At 40.3% G+C, this 20,235-nt stretch overlaps 1 protein-coding gene across 1 annotated transcript in view; it reads right to left on the bottom strand.

Annotated features, from left to right (window-relative positions):
- Positions 1–20,235, bottom strand: part of asz1 (ankyrin repeat, SAM and basic leucine zipper domain containing 1) — a 128,225-nt gene that overhangs the window by 20,286 nt on the left and 87,704 nt on the right. The gene's annotated exons all lie outside the window — the stretch shown is intronic.

Below are 20,235 nucleotides of genomic sequence, written 5' to 3'. Positions count from 1 at the left end.
CGTACACCCATTTCACTTACACCCCAAAAAACTCAAGACTGATACTAATCAAAAATTGGAAGATTAACCACTTAGTCTGAGTACTGCTTCGTATAATGCTGCTTACTTCTAGCAAGAGTTTCCCCATAAATTTCCTTCAACCGTCCCATGGCTGTAGACTCCCCACCCAACATGGGCGTTGCTAGCATCTTAAAGTGTAGGCGCCTCAGGTCAGAACTCTCCTGGTTCTAATGTTCATTTCTCAGTCTTGTCTCTATGAACTTTCTCTCTTCTCAGCTTGGCTATACCAGAAATCCAACTCACTGTTACGGTAGTCCTTCAGTTGACCATGCTTTAAAAAACCCTTTAGCCAGTGCACATAGAGTTTCAACTAAATCCTGCTTGAAAGGAATGTTCCCTCTAGCCAGCTTGTTCTAAACCACAAAACCAAACTGCTTGAATTCAAAACCACACGCAGGGACTTACTCATCCCTATAATTAACTTCTGGTTGACCTTTTTTTTCTATTGTTCCTGGATATAGTTTTCAGCCAGGACAGGGAGGAGGATAAAAAAGGTGAGGATGTAGTATTATTGGTTAGAGAATCAATTACAGCTGTGAGGAGAGATGATATACTAAATGAAGCATCAAATAAGGCCATATGGGCTGAGCTCAGAAATAAAAAAGGGGCAGCCACACTAATAGGAGTGTACTATAGACCTCCAAATAGTGCACGGGAGTTAGAGGAGAAAATATGTAGACAGATTTCTGAGTACAAAAACAATAGGGCAGTAATCGTTGGGGGCTTCAACTTCCCTAACATCAACTGGGATATGAACAGTGTTATGAAGGGCACAGAGGGCGCAAAATTCTTGAACTGCACTCAAGAAAACTTTGCTAGCCAGCATGTAACAAGCCCAATAAGAGGGGGTGCAATTCTAAATTTAGTTTTCGTAAGTGAAGCTGCGTAAGTGGATGAAGTAACAGTGAGGGACCATTTTGGAGATAGTGACCATAATATAGTTAAATGTAGCATCATTATGGAAAAGGACAAAGATAGAACAGGAGTAAAAGTTCTAAATTGAGGGGGGGGGGGTGGTGGGAGAGAGAGACAAATTTTACAAAGCTGAGAGGTGAGCTGGTGAGTGGACTGGATACAGCTATTAGAAGGAAAAACTGTGTCAAATCAGTGCGAAGCATTCAAAGGTGAGATTCTACAGGCACAGTGTAAACATGGCCCCACAAAGAAAAAGGGTGGTAATTGCCAAATCAAGTCCCTGGTTATACAGAAGCATAAAGGCCAAAGAAAAGCAGACAAAGAAAGGGTATGATAGTCACAAAAGACTTAATACTGTAGAAAGCCTACAGGAGTAAAGAATGTACAGGAGTAGTAAAAATGGAAATTGGGAAAGCAAAGAGAAGATTCATAAAAATATTGGAAGGCAAAATCAAAGAAAATCCTAAGATGTTTTACCAGTACATTAAGAGCAAGAGAATAACTAAGGAAAAGGTAGGGCCTATCAGAGATGTAACTTGTGGGTTGATACAGAAGACATGGGCAGGGTTCTCAATAAGTACTTTGTCTCTGTCTTCACTAAGGAGTGGGGTAATGCAGACATTCTAGTTAAAGAGGAGTGTGAAATATTAGATTCAATAAGCACAGTAAGAGAGTAAGCACTGGAGGGACTGGTATCCTTGAAGGTGGATAAATCACCAGGGCCAGATGGATTGTATCCCAGGCTGTTGAAGGAAGCCAGAGAGGAAATAACAGATGCTCTGAGGATCATTTTCCAATCCTTACTAGATACAAATGAGGTCCCAGAGGATTGGAGGTCTGTGAACGTTGTGCCATTATTTAAAAAGGGTGCGAGTGATAGGCCAGAAAATTATAGGCCCATCAGTCTGACTTCTTTGGTGGACAAATTATTAGAAACAATTCTGAGACAGGATAACCTGTCACTTAGAAAGGCACGGATTGATCAGGGATAGTCAGCATGGTTTTGTTAGAGGAAGATTGTGTCTTACTAACTTGATATACTTTTTTGAAGAAGTAACAAGGAGGATTGATGAGTGTAGTGCAGTGGATGCTGTCTACATGTATTTCAGTAAGGCATTTGACAAGGTCCCACATGGCAGACTGATCTGGAAAGTGTGATGTCATGGCACACAGAAGGTGGTAGGTTGGATCCAAAATTGGCTCAGTGACAGGAAACAAAGGGTAATGGTCAATGGATGTTTTCACGAGTGGAAAATGGTTTCCAGTAATGGAAAACAGTTTCCAGTGGTGTTCCTCAGGGCTGAGTGTTGGAGCCCTTGCTGTTTGTTGCAAATATTAATGACTTAGACATAAATGTGGGAGGCATGATTGGGAAATTTGCAGATGACACAAAAATTGGCTGTGTTGTTGATAATTAAGAGGATAGCTGTCGACTCCAGAATATCATCAATAGTTTGGTTGAGTGGGCAGAGAAGTGGCAAACAGAATTCAATCTGGAGAAGTGTGAGGTAATGCATTTGGGGACGGCAAACAAAGTAGGGGAATACTCAATAAATGGGAAGTTATTCAGTGGGGTTGAGGAAGTGAGAGGCCTTAGAGTGCATGTCCACAGTTCCTCGAAGGTGGCAGGTCAGGTGGATAAGGTGGTCAAGAAAACATATGGAAAGCTTTCCTTTATTAGGCGAGGTATTGAATAAAAAGCAGAGATGTAATGATGGAATTGTATAAAACGCTGGTTAGGCCACAGCTGGAATTCTGTGTACAGTTCTGATCACCACATTATAGGAAGGATATAATTGCTCTGGAAAGGGTGCGTAGGATATTTACAAGAATGTTGGCAGGGCTTGAAAATTGCAGCTACGAGGAGAGATTAGATAGGCTAGGGTTGTTTTCCTCAGAAAAGAGGAGGCTAAAGGGTGACCTAATTGAGATGTACAAAATTATGAGGGGGCCTAGATAAGGTAGACAGGAAAGGCTTATTTTCCCTAGCTGAGGAGTCAATTACCAGGGGGCATAGATTTAAGGTGATTGGTAGATGTAAAAACTTTTTCACCCAGGGCATCGTGGGGGTCTGGAATTCACTGTCTAAGTTGGTGGTTGAGGCTGAAAGACTCAACTTATTTAAAAGGAGCCTGAATCTGCATCTGAAGTGCTGTTAAGTGCAAGGCAACGGACCAGGTACTGGAAAGCGGGATTAAAATGAGTGGCTAGTTTCTTTTTTTCTCTTTTTGGCTAGTGCAGGCATGATGGGCTGAATGGCCTCTTTCTGCACTAACTCCCAGGCAGCTTGGTCACATGATCATTCACTGGAAGCCTGTTGCTTTTTATGAAAAATCTTTCAAATAAACCTAGTTCTTAAAGGGACCATCACCCAAGCACAAATCATAGTTTTTTTTCTTTTCCCAAATGCATATGGGCCATCATACAACCATTACTATATTTTCAGTTAAGTCTAGAACTGCAGGCTAGTGAAGCCTCAAAGCTCCCTGTTTACTACATAAAAGGGACGAGGTTGACATGCAAATAGGCAATTCAGTTTAGTTAAGTTTCTGGAGATGTTGAAAGTGTATTAGGGAATTAGGCAGTTTAATTGAATTAATGCTCCAAGGTTGAATCTTCACCTTTGGTGGTTCTTAGAATGAGCACAAGTTAAATACACATTGCAATTTTCTTAATATAAAATGTAATCTCCAATTGTATTCTTTATTATCAAACCTCATAACGCCTAATTCAAGAAAATCATTTAATTATATACTGTTTTACACCACTGAACCTCCAGAATACATTAATTGCCTATTCCAGATATGAATTACATTGGTATAACATTAATTTCAAAAGAACACTGATATAAGAAGGATAGGAGGAGGAAAGGTATAGTTTCACACTTGTGTTATTTAGTTGCATCCAAATTATTTCTTTAAATATTCATTCACGAGGTGTGGGCTTTGATGGCTGGGTCAGCATTTATTACTCATCCCAGTTGCCCTTGAGGAGGTGATGGTGAGCTGCCTTCTTGAATCGCTGCAGTCCATTACCCAGAATCATCATAAGTTGTTATTACTCTAGGTGAATGATGCCAAACTAACCTCTGTGAATTGCTCTTGCACACTGCCTTTGTTTGCTGTAGGCCTATTAGAGGCATATTCATAAAACAAAGGTACAAGAAAGTACAAACATTTTATTTCTCTTATATTTTATCCATTCCTTAAAAAAAATCAGAGTATGGAGTTGACGCTGAACAGGCCCAGTGTATTTTGTGCTCTTTTGAAGTTCAACACAGGTAAATGTGAGGGAAGATTAAGGAAGTTACTTCTTACTTGGAAGGTGCAAGTCTAGGTGGGGCTGAGGAACAAAGGGATCTCAGAGTACAAACACACCAATCACTAAAAGTGGTGCCATAGTAAGGCTATATATAAAAAAAACCAAGCATGAAGTTTTATTTCCGGAGGGATAGAATTGAAAAGTAGGAAAATTATGCCAAACCGGTATTGAGGATAAGAAATTTCTGGTCACCATTTTATAAAAAGGATATAGAGGCACTGGAGAGCGTGCGGGGAAGATATACAATGATGATGCCAGAAATGTGTGGGTATACAATTCAGGAAATGACAGACATGCTGGGTCTCTTTTCTCCTGAAAAAAAGACAGCTGAGGGGGTAACCTAATAGAGGTCTTTAAAAGTATGAAAAGTTTAGATAGAATGGATAGAGTGAGATTGTTCCCACTTGTGAGGAAGAGCATAACTAGAGGCCATCAATATAAGATAGTCACCAAGAAATCCAATAGGGAATTCAGAAGAATTTTTTTTACCTAAGTAGTGAGAATGTGGGACTCACCTACCATAAGAAATAGTTGAAGCACCTAGTACAGATGCATTTAAGGGGAAGCTAGACAAGCATTCAAGGGAGAAGGGAATAGAGGGTTATGATGATAGATTTAGATGAGGAAAGATGGGAGGAAGCTCGAGTAGAGCTTAATGCTATTTTGACAGGTTAGACAGAATAGCCTGTTTCTGTGCCGTATACCCAATGTAAACTTCTGTTTTCGTTGACTTTATTAGATTCAGTGTTACGATCCCCAGCTGAGGTTACCACTGGACAAGCCTGATCCCAGGATGGAACCCAGTTTGATAGATCCTAACTTTTATTTGCTTGTTTAGATACACGGAGCATGGCTACTGAACAGAGTCACCAAAGTCAGCTGATGAACTTTTAACAAAAAAAAACCATCTATTCAACAAGAAAAGATGAACTATATTACAATATTTCTTCACCCACAACTATACCTTTACAGATATATACAGATTTGTAAGGACAACCAAAGTTAAAAAAAGCTATCTTATACTTTAATGTTCACAGTAAAATACAGTCCATGTAAACCTATAGAAACCTATGGTCAGACACACCACACTCTGAAACCAAGTGACAGATGTCACCTCAACCAGATACTATGGATGTCTCTTCAACTCTCCCCACAAATGCTTGTCACACCGTGAGCCAACCAGTCTCACTGAACTCCGTCTTTCACACGAGGGTTTCCAATCTCCACTCTCCAAGAACTTGCTTTGGAATCTTCTCCCAAACCGATGTTTTCTCTCAGAAGTCTTCCGCAAGGGTTCACCCTCCAGGGTTTCAAACTCTCCTTCCGATGTTCCTCTTCCCTGGGTCACCACATGCATTCAAGCTGTCCTCCATGCACTCTCTCTCTCTCAAACTCAGCCGTCAACAGTACACCACTGTTTCACATGCCCATAGCAAAGAGCATAGACCTTCAGCCATCTCTTTGGACTTTCTTGCATCTTGCAAATCATTCCCGCTTTAAATCTGCTTTCTGCAGCTTTTGTCTCTTTAAATCTGAAGCTTAGAGCCTTTCTCCTGTCCCTCACACCTAACTTCACTTAACAGGACCGTTTCCATGTTCCTGCCCTTCCTTTGACTAGAAGGTCTTCTTTGGACTTCCCCTCTTCCACTTCCCTGCTTTTGGCGTTTCTGTTCCCTTTGCTCCAGTCTCTCCTGGTGACAACTTTCCAAAAAAACCAACTGAACTCCACAGCTTCCAAATCAAAATTGTTTCTCTTCTTGTGTGACATTGTGTGTGTGTATGCGTGCGTGCGTGTGCCTATGGGAGAAAGCTGCCTCTCTGACCTCCTGTTACTAGGCAACAGTTCAATTCTTCTACCCTTGTTTGTTTAACTTAGCTGCAATAGTCGTAAGAAACCTCATTAGAAATGCAAGCACCCTTTTAAAGTGAAACCAAAACTCCATTTGACCTTTCTTAACTCGACACAAAAATACAAATCAAACTTAAACTTTAAAGCTAAAACTCATTCCTAACACCTACAAATACCAATATAACTTAAACTATCTCTATTTCCTAACAGTCAGAAACACTCAAACTGCATCCCAGTTTTAATCATCTGTGCAGGATACAAATGGCAGAACTTCTTGATTGGTTTTATACAGAGAATTATGTTCTTTGTATATGAAAGTTTAACAGTACTGTCTACTATTAATGGTAAAATGGGATTGGAGTGCACATTAGGCAAGGGAAAATTAATCCATCTGATGGTTCCCCAGTGACATTTCTTAAAGTTTATTTGATGCTTGTAAAGTTAAAAGCATTGGCAAAGGTTGAAGTCTGCATATATGGGTGTATTAAAGCATGGCTAAATTTGATTTATCTAACAGTACGGGTGAGGACAAGGACTGCAGGGAGGATGGGCAATTTGACCATAGCACCATGGTACAAGGCCATTCAAGTGTGGTTGGGGGGGGAGGGGGGGAAGGGGGAGTGAAGAGGAATGTAGTAGCAGGGGATACTACAGTCAGGGGGATAGATAATAGTCTTTGCAGCCATGACAGGAGTGCTGAAGGCTATGTTGTCTGCCCAGTGCACTGATATTTTCTCACGGTTGGAAAAGAACTTGGAGCATGAAGGAGAGGATCCACATAGGAGCCAAATGACATTGGTCGAACAAGGAATCTGGTTCTGCTGGGTGAATTTGAGGAGTAAGGATCCAAATTAATAAGCAGAACCTCGGGATTACTACCTCAGCCTTGCACAAATTGGCATAGGATTAAAAGGATCAGAGGATTGCATGAGTGGTAGGGGAGACAGGGAGGAATGCAGCTAGCTCGGATAATAAGAGATACTATAAAGCAGTATTGAGATTATTGAGAAAGGATAATTTGGTTCGGGAGAGCAGGAAGTCGAATCAGGATACAGATATGAGATAAGGGTCAGGAAACACTGGCTGAAGTTGTTTATAGGTTCCCTATTCTGTTGGGCAGAGTATTTAAACATAAAATGAGGAGCATGTAACAAGAGTAATGCTATACTCATGGGGGACTTTAACTTTCAAGTAGATTGGGCAAATCAAATTGGCAGAAGTAGTTTGCGGCTAACTAAAGAGATTAAGGAAAGCATTATATTAAAATAAGAGGCTTACAATATTGCCAAGAGTATAAGCCTGAGGATTGGGGACGTCTGAAAATCCAGGAAAGAATGACCAAACAATTGATAGGGAGAGAAAATAGAATGAGAGTAAACTAGCCAGAAATATAAAAACAGATTGTAAGAGCTTCGACAAGTATGTAAAAAGAGATTAGCGAAAGTAAAAATGGATCTCTAGAGGCTGAGACAGGAGAAATTATAATGGGAGTAGGAATATATTTTGAATCTGTTGAGCAAGTATTTTGTGCCTTCATGGTAGGGGACACAAAACAATAGCAGAAATAGCGGAGAACCAATTGGTCTAACGAAATGAGAAATTAATTATTATTGAAGAGAAAGTACTGGAGAAATTAATGGGATTAAAAGTTGACAAATCCCTGGACTTGATGGTTTACAACCTAAGGTTCGAAAAGAGGTGGCTACAGAGATGATGGATACAATGATTATGATCTTCCAAAGTTCCCCAGATTCTGGAATGGCCCCGGTGGATTGGAAGGGAGCCAATGTTACACCACTTCTGAGCTAGGAGGGAAAGATAACAGGAAACTACAGGCCAGTTAGCCTGACAATCATTGGGCAAATACTGGAAATTCATTAAGGAAATGGTAACTGGGCACTTAGAAAATCAGAATATGATTAGGCAGAGTCAACATAGTTTTAAGAAAAGGAAATTGTGTTTGACAAATCTATTAGAATTTGAGGATATAACTTGTAGGGTAGATTTAGGGGAACCCAGTGGATGTATTATTTTTTGGATTTTCAAAATACTTTCAATAAGGTGCCACACAAAATGTGGTTACACAAGATGAGGGCTCATGGTGTTGGAGCAATGTATATGCACGGATGATTACAAGACAGAAAACAGTAGAAATAAACGGGTCATTTTCAGATAGACAGGCTGTTATTAGTGGGATGCTGCAAGGTTGGTGTGTTTTGCCACTTGAGGATTGCCTTGTATACGTCTGTGCTAAATTTGCTTGATTTCTTGACGAGTCCTTCAGTGATTTTCACTGCCACCTCAGCCTTTCCATTCGATTGGGGATAGCGTGGAGACAATGTGCTGGGCTCAGTTATTTACAACTACATCAATGATTTAGATGAAGGGACTTAACGTGATGTATCCAGGTTTGTTGACAATACAAAGTTTAATGGGAAAGTTAATTATAAGGACACAAAGAGACTGCAAAGGGAAATTAGGCAGGTAGAATGTGGAGAAATATGAGATTATTCAGTCTTGTAGGAAGAATAGAAAAACAATATTTTTTTAAATGATGAGAAACTAGCAAATATTGGAGTTCAGAAGAATTTGGGCTGCTTTGTACACAAAGCACAAAAAGTAAACATGCAGGTACACCAAACAATTAGGAAGGTAAATTGTGTGTTGGCATTTATTGCAAGGCAGTTGGAATACAAGAGTAAGGAAGTCTTTCTGCAATTGTACAGAGGCTTTGGGTGAGACCATAACTGCAGTACTATGTACACTTATGGTATCCGTACCCAAGAAAGGATACACATCTTAGAGGTGATGCAACAAAGGCTCACTGGGTTGAAAGGGTGCCTTATTAGGGGAGATTGAGTAGAATTCTTAAGAGTTCCGGAAAATGAGAGGTAATTTCACTGAAACATATAAAACTGCAAGTGATTGGAAAAAGCGTCAAAGCAGACATGAAGGTTTTTTTTTAACGCAGTGAATGGGTACGATCTGCATTTCACTGACTGCAGCGGTTTTGGAGCTGATTCAATCGTGGTTTAAGTGAAGCAGATAAACACCTGAAGGAAAAAAGTTGCAAGAGTCAGGAAAAGGCATGGATTGGAATTAGTCAAACTGCTCTTGCAAAGAGCCAACACAGGCTCGATGAGCTTAATGGCCTCCTTGTGTGCTGTAATAATTCCTTGATTCTATTCTATTCTGAGAAGGTACACAGGGTAGATGGGAGGCTGTTTCCCTTTGCAGGAGAGTCTTTAACTCAGAGTTCCAGGATAAGGTGTCAAACATTTCAGGTTAAGATGAGGAGAAATGTCTTCTTTCAGAGGGTGTGAATCTTTGGAATTCTCTACCTAAAGGGCCATGGATGCTTGGGGGTTAGGCGTAATTAAGTTTGAGATGAATAGCTTTTTGAACTCTAAGGGAACTAAAGAATATAGGCATTGAGCAGGAAAGTTAGATGAGGTTGAAGATCAGTCTTGAACTTCTTGAAAGCTACAGCGGGCTCGAGCAGCCCAATGGCCTACTCCTGTTCCTATTTCTTACGCTGTTATTTAGACAACAGCAAACTCAGTCCTGTCGGCCCTGCAAAGTCCTCCTTACTAATGTATGGGGGCTTGTACAAAAATTGGGAGAGCTGTCAAGCAACAGCCTGATATTTTCTGTAAGGTATGATTCCGTGAGTGAGGCTAAGTCCTAGATACCACCCATCACCATCCCTGGGTATGTCCTGTCCCACCGGCAGGACAGACCCAGCAGGGGTGGCAGCACAGTGGGAATCCTCAACATCGACTCTGGACTCCATGAAGTTTCATGGCATCAAGTCAAACATGGGCAAGGTAACCCCTTGCTGATTACCACGTACCGCACCCCCTCAGCTGATGAATCAGTACTCCTTCATGTTGAACACCACTTGGAGGAAGCACTGAGGGTGGCAAGGGCGCAGAATGTACTCTGGGTGGTGGCCTTCAATGTCCCGTCACCAAGAGTGACTTGGTAGCACCACTACAGAGAGCTGGCCAAGTCCTAAAGGACATAGCTGCTAGGCTGGGTCTGCAGCAGGTGGTGGGGGAACCAAAAGGGAAAAACACACTTGACCTCACCAACCTGTCTGCTGGAGATGCATCTGTCCATGACAGTATCAGTACGACTGGCCATCACACAGTCCTTGTGGAGACTAAGTCTTGTCTTCATATTGAACCCTGGTTCAAAGAAGGGTGCAAGAGAGCCAGGCCAAAAATTGAGGTGTCAACCTGGTGAAGCTACAACACAGGGCTACTTGCGTGCCAAACAAAATAAGCAGCAAGCGATAGACAAAACTATGATTTCACAACCAACGGATCAGATATACGCTCTGCAGTCCTGTCATATTCAATCATGAACGGTAGTGCAAATTATGCAACTCGCTGGAGGAGGCTCCACAAATATCCCAGATGGGGGAACCCAGCATATCAGTGCAAAAGATAAAGCTGAAGCATTTGCAACAATCTTCCGCCAGAAGTGCCAAGTGGATGATCCATCTAGGCCTCATCCAAAGGTCTCCTGCATCACAGATACCAGTCTTTAGCCAATTTGATTCACTCCACATGATATCAAGAAACGTCTGAAAGCATTGGTTACTGCAAAGACAGTAGGTTCTGACAATATTCCGGCAATAGTACAGAAGACTTGTGCTCCAGAACTTGCCATCCCACCCAGCCAAGCTGTTCCAGTACAGGTACAACACTAGCACCTGTTCGGCAATGTAAATAATTGCCCAGGTATGTCCTGCACACAAAAAGCAGGACAAATCACCCGGCCAATTATCACCCCATCAGTCTACTGTTGATCATCAGTAAAGTGATGGAAGGGGTCATGGGCAGTGTTATCAAGCAGCACTTGCTTAGCAATAACCTGCTCACTGGCACCCAGTTTGGGTTCCGCCAGGATCACTCAGCTCCTGACCTCATTACAGCCTTGGTTCAAATATGGACAAAAGACCTGAAATCCAGAGGTGAGGTGAGAGTGACTACCCTTGACATCATGGCAGCATTTGACCCAGTGTGACATCAAGGAGCCCTAGCAAAACTGGAGTCAACGGGAATCAGGGAGAAAACTCTCCGCTGGTTAGAGTCATGTCTAGCACATAGGAAGATGGTTGTGGCTGTCGGAAGTCAATCATCTCAGTTCCAGGGCATCATTGCAGGAGTTCCTCAGGGTAGTGTCCTAGTGTCTTCAGCTACTTCATCAATGACCTCCCTTCCATCATGAGGTCAGAAGTGGGGATGTTCATTGATGATTGCACAAAGTCCAGCACCATTCACGACTCCTCAGATATTGAAGCAGTCCATGTCCAAATGCAGTAAGACCCGGACAATATCCAGGCTTGGGCTGACAAGTAACATTCACGCCACACAAGTGGCGGGCAATGACCATCTCCAACAAGAGAGAATCTAACCATGGCCCCTTGACATTCAATGGCATCACCATCGCTGAATCTCCCACTATTAACATCCTGGGGGATGCAATTGACCGGAAACTGAAATGGACAAGCCATGTAAATACTGTGGCTACAAGAGCAGGTCAGAGACTAGGAATCCTATGACGAGTAACTCACCTCCTGACTCCTCAAAGTCTGTCCACCATCTACAGGGCACAAGTCAGGAGTGTGATGGAATACTCTTCACTTGCCTGGATGAGTGCAGCCCCAACAACATTCAAGAAGCTTGATGCCATCCAGGACACAGCAGGTATCGCTTGATTGGCAGCCCATCCACAAAAATCACTCCCTCCACGATCGACGAACAGTGGCAGTAGTGTGTACCATCTACAAGATGCATTGCGCAAACTCACCAAGGCTGCTTAGACAGCACCTTCCAAACCTATGGTCACTAACCATCTAGAAGGACAAGGGCAGCAGATACATGGGAACACCACCATCTGGAGCCTCCCATCCAAGCCACTCACCATCCTGACTTGGAAATATATCTCTTTCTTCACTGTCGCTGGGTCAAAATCCTGGAACTGCCTCCCTAACAGCACTGTGGGTGTACCTGGCTAGTCCAGTTCAGTTTCTGGTCAATGGTAACTCTCAGGATGTTGATAGTGAGGGATTCAGCGATGGCAATGGCACTGAGCGTCAAGGAGTGATGGTTAAGTTCTCTTGTAGGAGATGGTCATTGCCTGGCGCTTGTTATTTGCCGCTTGTCAGCAAGAGCCTGGATATTGTCTAGGTCTTGCTATATTTGGACATAGACTGCTTCAGTATCTGAGGAGTCGCGAATGTGCTGAACATTGTGCAATCATCAGCGAACATCCCCACCTCTGACCTTATGATGGAAGGAAGGTCATTGATGAAGCAGCTGAAGATGGTTGGGCTGAGGACACTACCCTGTAGGTTTAATGTGACATTAAAACTACACTATCTAATTACATTATGACAATATATTTTATTTCAGTACAGTATCACAATGTATGAGGTGAAAACTTAAAAGTTGGCTAGCTCAGTAAACGAACAACCTTCCTTTGAATACACTGAATTTTAAAATACGTTACTGTTTAAGGTTCAGAGACATTGCTCTAAAGCACAGACAAGTAGGCAAACTGCATTTCTCAGGTTTCGACAATGAATTCTCAGCCAATGAGACTCCTTTGTTATGGACATTTCTGTGTATTTAAATACATTTTGACAGCCAAATAAAGACAATTATATGCAAGATGTAAAACATGTTAAGGAACATAAGAAATAGCAGGAATAGGCTATTATAACTACGATCTTGACTTCGCTTTTACACCATTTTTAAGGCTAAAGGGGAAAAATGCATAAATGTAGAATAAACTGTGGAGACACTGATTTTTGTTACTGCATTGGAAAATGCTGATAGTTCACTTAAATATAATGAAATCTGATTCACAATTCAACATTTTAATGTATCACTTAACTAAATGTAATATTATTAGAGACATACATGCTGATAGTGAAAAGTTAGGCACTAATCCTTCACTACTTTAAAGAAGCGGTGAAATATATTGCACGCATCAATGGAACTAATTTCAAAATATAAACAACTTAATCTATCTAAATCAAATTGTGAATTCTATATTTCAAAATCATTTATTCTAGTTCAGATTCAGGAACTAAACTTGGGATTGCAGTCCTTTGCCAATAAATTCAATTGGTTTCACATCAGATTCTTGACCTGAAACTGACTGCATACTCCATCAAGAGGTTGTGATCCGGAGACTGATTGTTTATCGTAATTTGAACTACCCACTTTTTCATCACATTGTCAGGTTGTAATGCTCAATCAGCCACTTTTAAGATGGGGAACTCCTGATTTAGCAACATTTTGGAGAAGATGGAAAGTCAATCAACATTACTTTTTTAAAACATAATACTTTAAGTTATCTGATTGTGCTCACAAATGGTTCTGCTGAGAGTTCTGTTTTAAAATAAAGATGAGCCATTAGCATTAAAAAGTCAATTTTTAGATACGTTTTTGAAAAATTGAGCAATTTTTGGAAGTTTATGATTCTTTTCATGGATCCATCTGCTCCATACTATTACATTACAGATGGATAGTTGTAACAGTTATCAAAATGTGTATTATTTTAAGCCCTGCCACAATGATTATCTGTATAAAATTTAACAAGGGGTTGAAGTGATCAGGTGTAGAAGATCAATTTGTTATGCTGTTTACAAATTATGGAAAAGTCTTTCAAATACACTGAGCTTCAGAAATTTACTGCTTTGTTCCATTTTTATATTTCTGTCCATGACATTACTAAATCTTATTTAAAAAAATCCTTTAGGGCTGCACTGAAACTAAATACGTGCTAACATTACATTGCTTTACATTTTGGAAATGAACGAAATTGTGTAAATATTTTGAAATAAAAACATTTTGAAAAGCATTTTGCAAGTTAAAATCCTGGTTTCACCCTCTTACGAAAAAAATCATACGATTTGGAAACTGGAACAGCAGTGAATAGATGGCAGAACTTCAAGCAATGCAAGGAAAATGCAATTAGTCACTGACAAAGCAAATGATACCTTTCTAATTCATCACTAGTCCAACAGTATATATTTTAACCAAATCATTAAACAACTTTCACAGTAAAGGCTTTGCAGTGCTGGACTTAATGTCAATCAGATATTTAATATTTGCTGTTTGGGGAGCTGTTTCGGAGACTAATCATCCTAATGGTCCTAGGAAAAAGTGTTTGTGAAAGCAAATGGCAATCCATCAATCCTAAATAGTTTAACTGCAATGAGCTTCAGTACTCTTTAGTCTAACCAAGATCACATTGTTTGCCCATGAGATAAGCTGATTCTGATTTTCATTAAGTGAAATAATCAAACTATAAGCAACCAAATGCTGCATCTTATCTGTAACAAATTAATCTCCCATATCACCTAGTTCTGATATGGAAACCCGATAACTACTTCTTTTGAAGATTGAGATAATTTCCACACCAACTTTAAGGTGTTATTAAGTGAAAGTCTATAGAGCAATAGTCCTGCCTACCTATTCTGCTCTGCGCATGCGAGACTGGCTGTGTACCAGCGCCATGTCGTGAGGTTCAACTACTTTCACTTGAGCTGCCCTCGAAAGCTTCTGACGATCAGATGGCAAGACAAAATACTAGATACTAATGTGCTCACCCCAGCTAGCATGCTAAGCATCCACACCATATTGAGGCAGTCACAACTAAGTCAGGCTGGTCATGTAGCCAAAATGCCTGACACTCGCTTACCAAAGTGAATCTTCGATGGAGAGCTCGAGTCTGGGGCATGAATCTCATGGCAGTCAAAGGAAGTACTACAAGGGCACTCTGAGGGCTCCACTTTGGAGTTTTGATATCAACTTCAAGACCTGGGAGAAACTCGCCCAGGATCGCTGCACTTGGTGTGACCAAATAAAAAAGGATGCGGCTACTTTCAAAAGCAAATGCATACCAGAGTCAGAGAGAAAATGCAAAGAGAGGGGATTCTAAGCCAGCAAAACATACAAACCTCAATCGTCTGCGGTATACCGTCCTATTTGCAGTAGAACCTACTGGGCACAGATCAGCCTCAGCAGTCACCTACACACCCATCGGAACCATACCAAACACCCCAGATGATGAACATGGTCATCTTTGCCTTGAAGGATGAACAAGTAAATAAACAGATGCTATCTTGTAGCTTCAATCAGCTAAATCACCATAGTTGAAGGGCGGGGTAGGATATTGCAACAGGTGGAATGTTATTCAAGTCAAGTTATTTCACTCTTGCTTTTTGTGTACTGACATTTTCCCGTTCAACTCTGGCTCATGACAGCGTTACAAAATTAGCAAGCATAAACTAATTAAACCAATTTTATAGTAATTCACGTGGTTATGGACAGTATATTCCAGTTATAGCTTGGAGGAGATAATTGACACTCCTACATTTGGGAACTATAAGCTCATATGCAGAGACATAACTTCTCTCATGAATTTTTAACCACATTTACTGCAAATGGGTTTAGAAACAAAATTGTAAAAAATTCGCAGGCCTAATTTTCATTCAATAAATAATCTACTTGCTTGTACACTAACCGCTGCTTTCAAATTTAACTATTGCTCGAATTCTTGTTACAGTGAATTTTGCATATAGTGAGTGCACCATCCTGTCTATACTAAGTAAATGTGCCCATCTAGTGGCAATTACAGGTTAGTACCAGTAACTTAAATGCAATCTGTCAGACCCCTCCCCTAGCCCCAAGATTTACAGAATAATAGATATTTTCAGACAGAAGGTGGCCATTTAGCACAGTGTCCTGCTCAGTTCACGTATCCTAGAGTACTTTTCTTCAAGTGTCTTTGTCTCAAATAATCATGGGAAAGTATTGCACACTTTAGTAATCATTTATGTAGATTTTATTCTTCCGTTAATCCAGGTTTATTTCTCCACACACCCTCACCCCCGCCGCCCTTGTCATCCATTCACTGAGCAGTGTATCAGATTGGCTCAATCTCACTTCTATGTCAGAAGGCCATGCAGTCCAATCCCACTCTTGGACTTTGTATTATCATTTCAACTGACTCTTAAATACAGTACTGAGAGTGCGGTACTGTCAGAGATACTGCGCTTCAGATGAAACATTGAAGGGCTTTTCAGGTGATGTTAATAATCTCATGGTACTATTTACAAAGCAGTAGAGAGCTCTCTTCCCCAACTTTCATCACATCATCACAGGCAGCTGACGGCACTTAAGCTGCGGAATTCCCTCTCTGAACCTCTCCACCTCTGTCTCCTCCTTAAAACCTAACACTTTGACCAAGTTTTTGGTCATTTGTCCTAATGTCTCCTTTGGCTCGGTATCAATTTTTATCTGATTACATCCCTGTGGAGTGCCTTGGGGCATTTTACCATTGAATTGAACAATATAAAAGCAAGCGGTTATTGTAAGCTGTTGTTGAAGATGGAATTACAGCTCTTCCTTCCACTGGGTAAGAGGCAGTTGGGCATAAAAATGATAAAACCCAGAAGGTTCTTTGGCAGGAGATGGGCAAAAAGGGAGAGATAGAGACAAAACAGTTGTTGATGATGATGACTGTGTGTAACAACTAGTATTAATGAAACAAATCATTTCAACATTCATAATACTTTTGAGCTTTGTTTGGAAGCAATTGAACACCCTGGTTCTTATATGGGTCTTCACAATTGTCAGCTGAACAAAAGTAGCTTTAGCTAGTGAGGAGAAATATGATGCACAGCACTTTCCTATTGCAAGTTAGGTCCAGCTGAGACCTCAAAATCACAAAGCAACAACAATTTGTTTTTTAGTTAGTAGCACTGCAAAATAATGCCCCAAAATGCATCTCAGAGGTGAAATTAGCATAAAATAGCCTCTTCATCTGGTCACTTGAGAGAATTCCATGATTATACCAAGAGTAGATGTTTGTCCCTTACAAAACAGATGTTACAAATCTACTAATGAACTACTGACCGAGTATGAGAAGGGGTGTTAATAGTTGCATAAAGTCTTGTCACATACGTCAAGCTTCAAAACCATTACAGTAGGCTCCAGAAGGGCTAATGATTGCTGTAAAGCCTTCAGGAGCACTTTTTGATATTCATCAACTCCTTCAAATGGAGATATTCCCCACTAGGTGTACAACACTAAAGCAGTTACCAAGATGAGTTTTATCAAAGATTATGACAAACAGTTGCACCACACAAGTGCCAGGCAATGACTATTTCCAACAAGAGAGAATCTAGCCATCTTCCCTTCACATTCAATGGCATCATCATCGCTGGTTTCCCAAAGCCTGTCCACCATCTACAAGGCACAAGTAAAGAATTTGAAGGAATACTCTCCACTTGCTTGGATCAGTGCAGCTTCAACAACACTCAAGAAGCCCAAAAGCACCCAGGACAAAGCAGGCTCCTTGGTCATACCCCAACTACCACTTTAACTCGCCACCACTGGCACATGGTGACAGCAATGTGCACCATATACAAGGTGCACTGCCTCAACTTGCCGAGCCTCCTCCTTCAACAGCACCTTTCAAACCTGTGACCTCCACTACCTAGAAGTAGACGCCTAAGAACACCACCACCTGCAAATTTCCCTCTAAGCCACACACCATCCTGACTTGGAATTATATTGCCATTCCTTCATTGTTGCTGGGTCAAATACCTGGAACACCCTTCCTAACAGCACTGTGGTGTACCTACATCAGTTGGACTCGAGCAGCTCAAGAAGGCTGCTCACCACTATCTTCTCAAGGGTAATGAGCGATGGCCAACAAACGCTGGCCTAGCCAGGAACATACCGAGGAAAGGACAAAAAAAATCACGACAAACAATGCAATTTCCTCAGCTATTTCTTTTAATACCCAGTGGTAGAAACCATTAGGTCCTGAATATTTCTCAATCTTAACTTCTCATATTTTCTCCATTACTATTTTCCCCTAACATTACACCCATAAATTTCTCTTCACTTTTTTTTTTAAGTTTCCTTGTTTTGCTGGCATTTCTTCTTCTTCTGCCATTGTCAAGATAGACACACAATAGTCGTAATAATTCTGCAAGTTTCTTACTGCTCATTATAGCCTTACCTGCATCTGCATTTAATGTGCCTAGATTCCCCTTTACCAATCTATTTTTCTTTGTTAAAAACTTTCTGGCTAATAAGTTTCAGTAGCAGTCATCTATTTAAAGTCAAGGCTAATCTTAGACTGATTATATTGCAAATTATGATTGTTGAACCAATGACTATCCACAAGTGCTCAGGCAGGACTCTTGGAAAATGATTGGATAGAAATTTTAAGCTTCTGAAGTTATAAGGCATAGTGGCTGAAGACTTTCGCACATCTGATACATTGAACATGGGAAAAATCTTAAGGAGGTACCAGAAAATCTTGGCTACTTCAGATGGAGAAGATGTACCATCCTTGCCAAGTCATCAGCATCTTCTACGTCTCTTTCAAATGTTTGTTTAACAAAGATTTTAACAGTGATTAGCAGTAAGGCAAATTTTTCAGCAGGTAGATTTGAAGAGGAGGAATGGTACAGTAACATCTCAAAGTCAGGGTCATCTAATTTTTTTAATAGCTTGAAACCAGAAGAGGTTGATAAGGCTTTGAAGTCTGATTGGAAAACTTTGTTCTTATTTCCCTTTGTCTCTAAGAAAGAGGTGATACTACTGTTTGCCTCTTTAACTCAGTTACTATAACAATTATGGCCCTGGTTAAGTTTTGAAGGCTACTTGAGGGGTAAGAATAGATAAGTGCTGAAATAAATTTCATTCAAAAAGGTTACAGATCCAAGGTTAGCTATCAAGCAATCATCTAGGTTATTACTGGTATGGTTATTATTGCTATACTATTCTATGTATATGTGTTTCTTCAATGACGACCTCAAATATGTTAATCTATTTCACAGAACAGTTGCATGGAAATCTGATGTATGATGTACAGAGAGGATATCAGAGAGAAATGGAATGATACACAGACTGGACTCAGAGATACCAAAACCATAACCCAGTGCAACACAGCGTATAAGCGAGGAAGGGGGAAGAAAACTGGGCAAGGGTAAGGATAAAAAATTAAAGAGAGTATAATTATAATAATTTACATGGACCACTTATGGTGTTTCTACTTACAATATAATTTCCTGATGCATCATCGAGCAGTACCAGAAAAAAAAAGTAAAGGAGTTGAGGTAGGCAATTTCTTACATGATTTTCTCATAAAGTTTTATTTATATCAGCAAATTGTTAGAAATTCCTACCATGCAATTCTCTGCTCTTTTAAAATTAAATGGAAAATACTCTAAAATGTAGTCCACTTCTTATTGGCATTTCTTTTAATTTAGAATTAAAAGTCAGAAAGCAGATTACACCGGTGCACAATTCAAGCAGCAGACCTAGTACATAGTGATATTGGAAGAAAAAATGATCACGTGCCATGAGGTTACCACCTATAATTAGTCAGTTTGCATAAATCAATGTAACAGCAGATTACACCGGTGCACAATGCAAGCAGTAGACCTAGTACATAGTGATATTGGAGGAAAAAATGATCACGTCCCATGAGGTTACCACCTATAATTAGTCAGTTTGCATAAATCAATGCAACACTTTATAGATGATGATTTTAGATTTACAAATTCCATTTGTAGGAATGTTCATTTAACATTAGTGGACCAGGCTTTATTCATGTCTCAGTCACGTAGGTTTCAATTCACGTTCATTCAATTTGTTTGCCTCAAAAACATCTGAACTGCTGAAAACGCTAACAGTTCTCTCCATGATTTTGCAGTTGAAAGCATACAGAGTACAAAAATATATTATCTACAGCTTTCCAATATTCCTATTAATTTGCTTCATGGGCTCCAGAAAACAGGTGTTATGTTAGTTTTTCTTTTCATTTTTCAGACAGTAACACACTCTATAATGTACTTCCCAAAAATGGGTTTGTTGTTATTTAGTTTTGGGAGCATAACGGGATCCAGTTTACTCCTAGAACAGATTTCATGTCACTCATAATTGATTCATTACTTATAGGCTAAGGCTATTATTTGGAAAAAAAAAGAGATTAGCATTCTTGTTTCCATCTATCCATACAAAGGACTCCACTGTTCATTTTAC

This window comes from Cetorhinus maximus, chromosome 22 (assembly GCF_964194155.1).
Source record: "Cetorhinus maximus chromosome 22, sCetMax3.hap1.1, whole genome shotgun sequence".
Classification (NCBI taxonomy): Eukaryota; Metazoa; Chordata; class Chondrichthyes; order Lamniformes; family Cetorhinidae; genus Cetorhinus; species Cetorhinus maximus.
The sequence above is the reverse complement of the archived record's forward strand: the minus strand, read 5'-3'. Positions and strand labels throughout refer to the sequence as shown.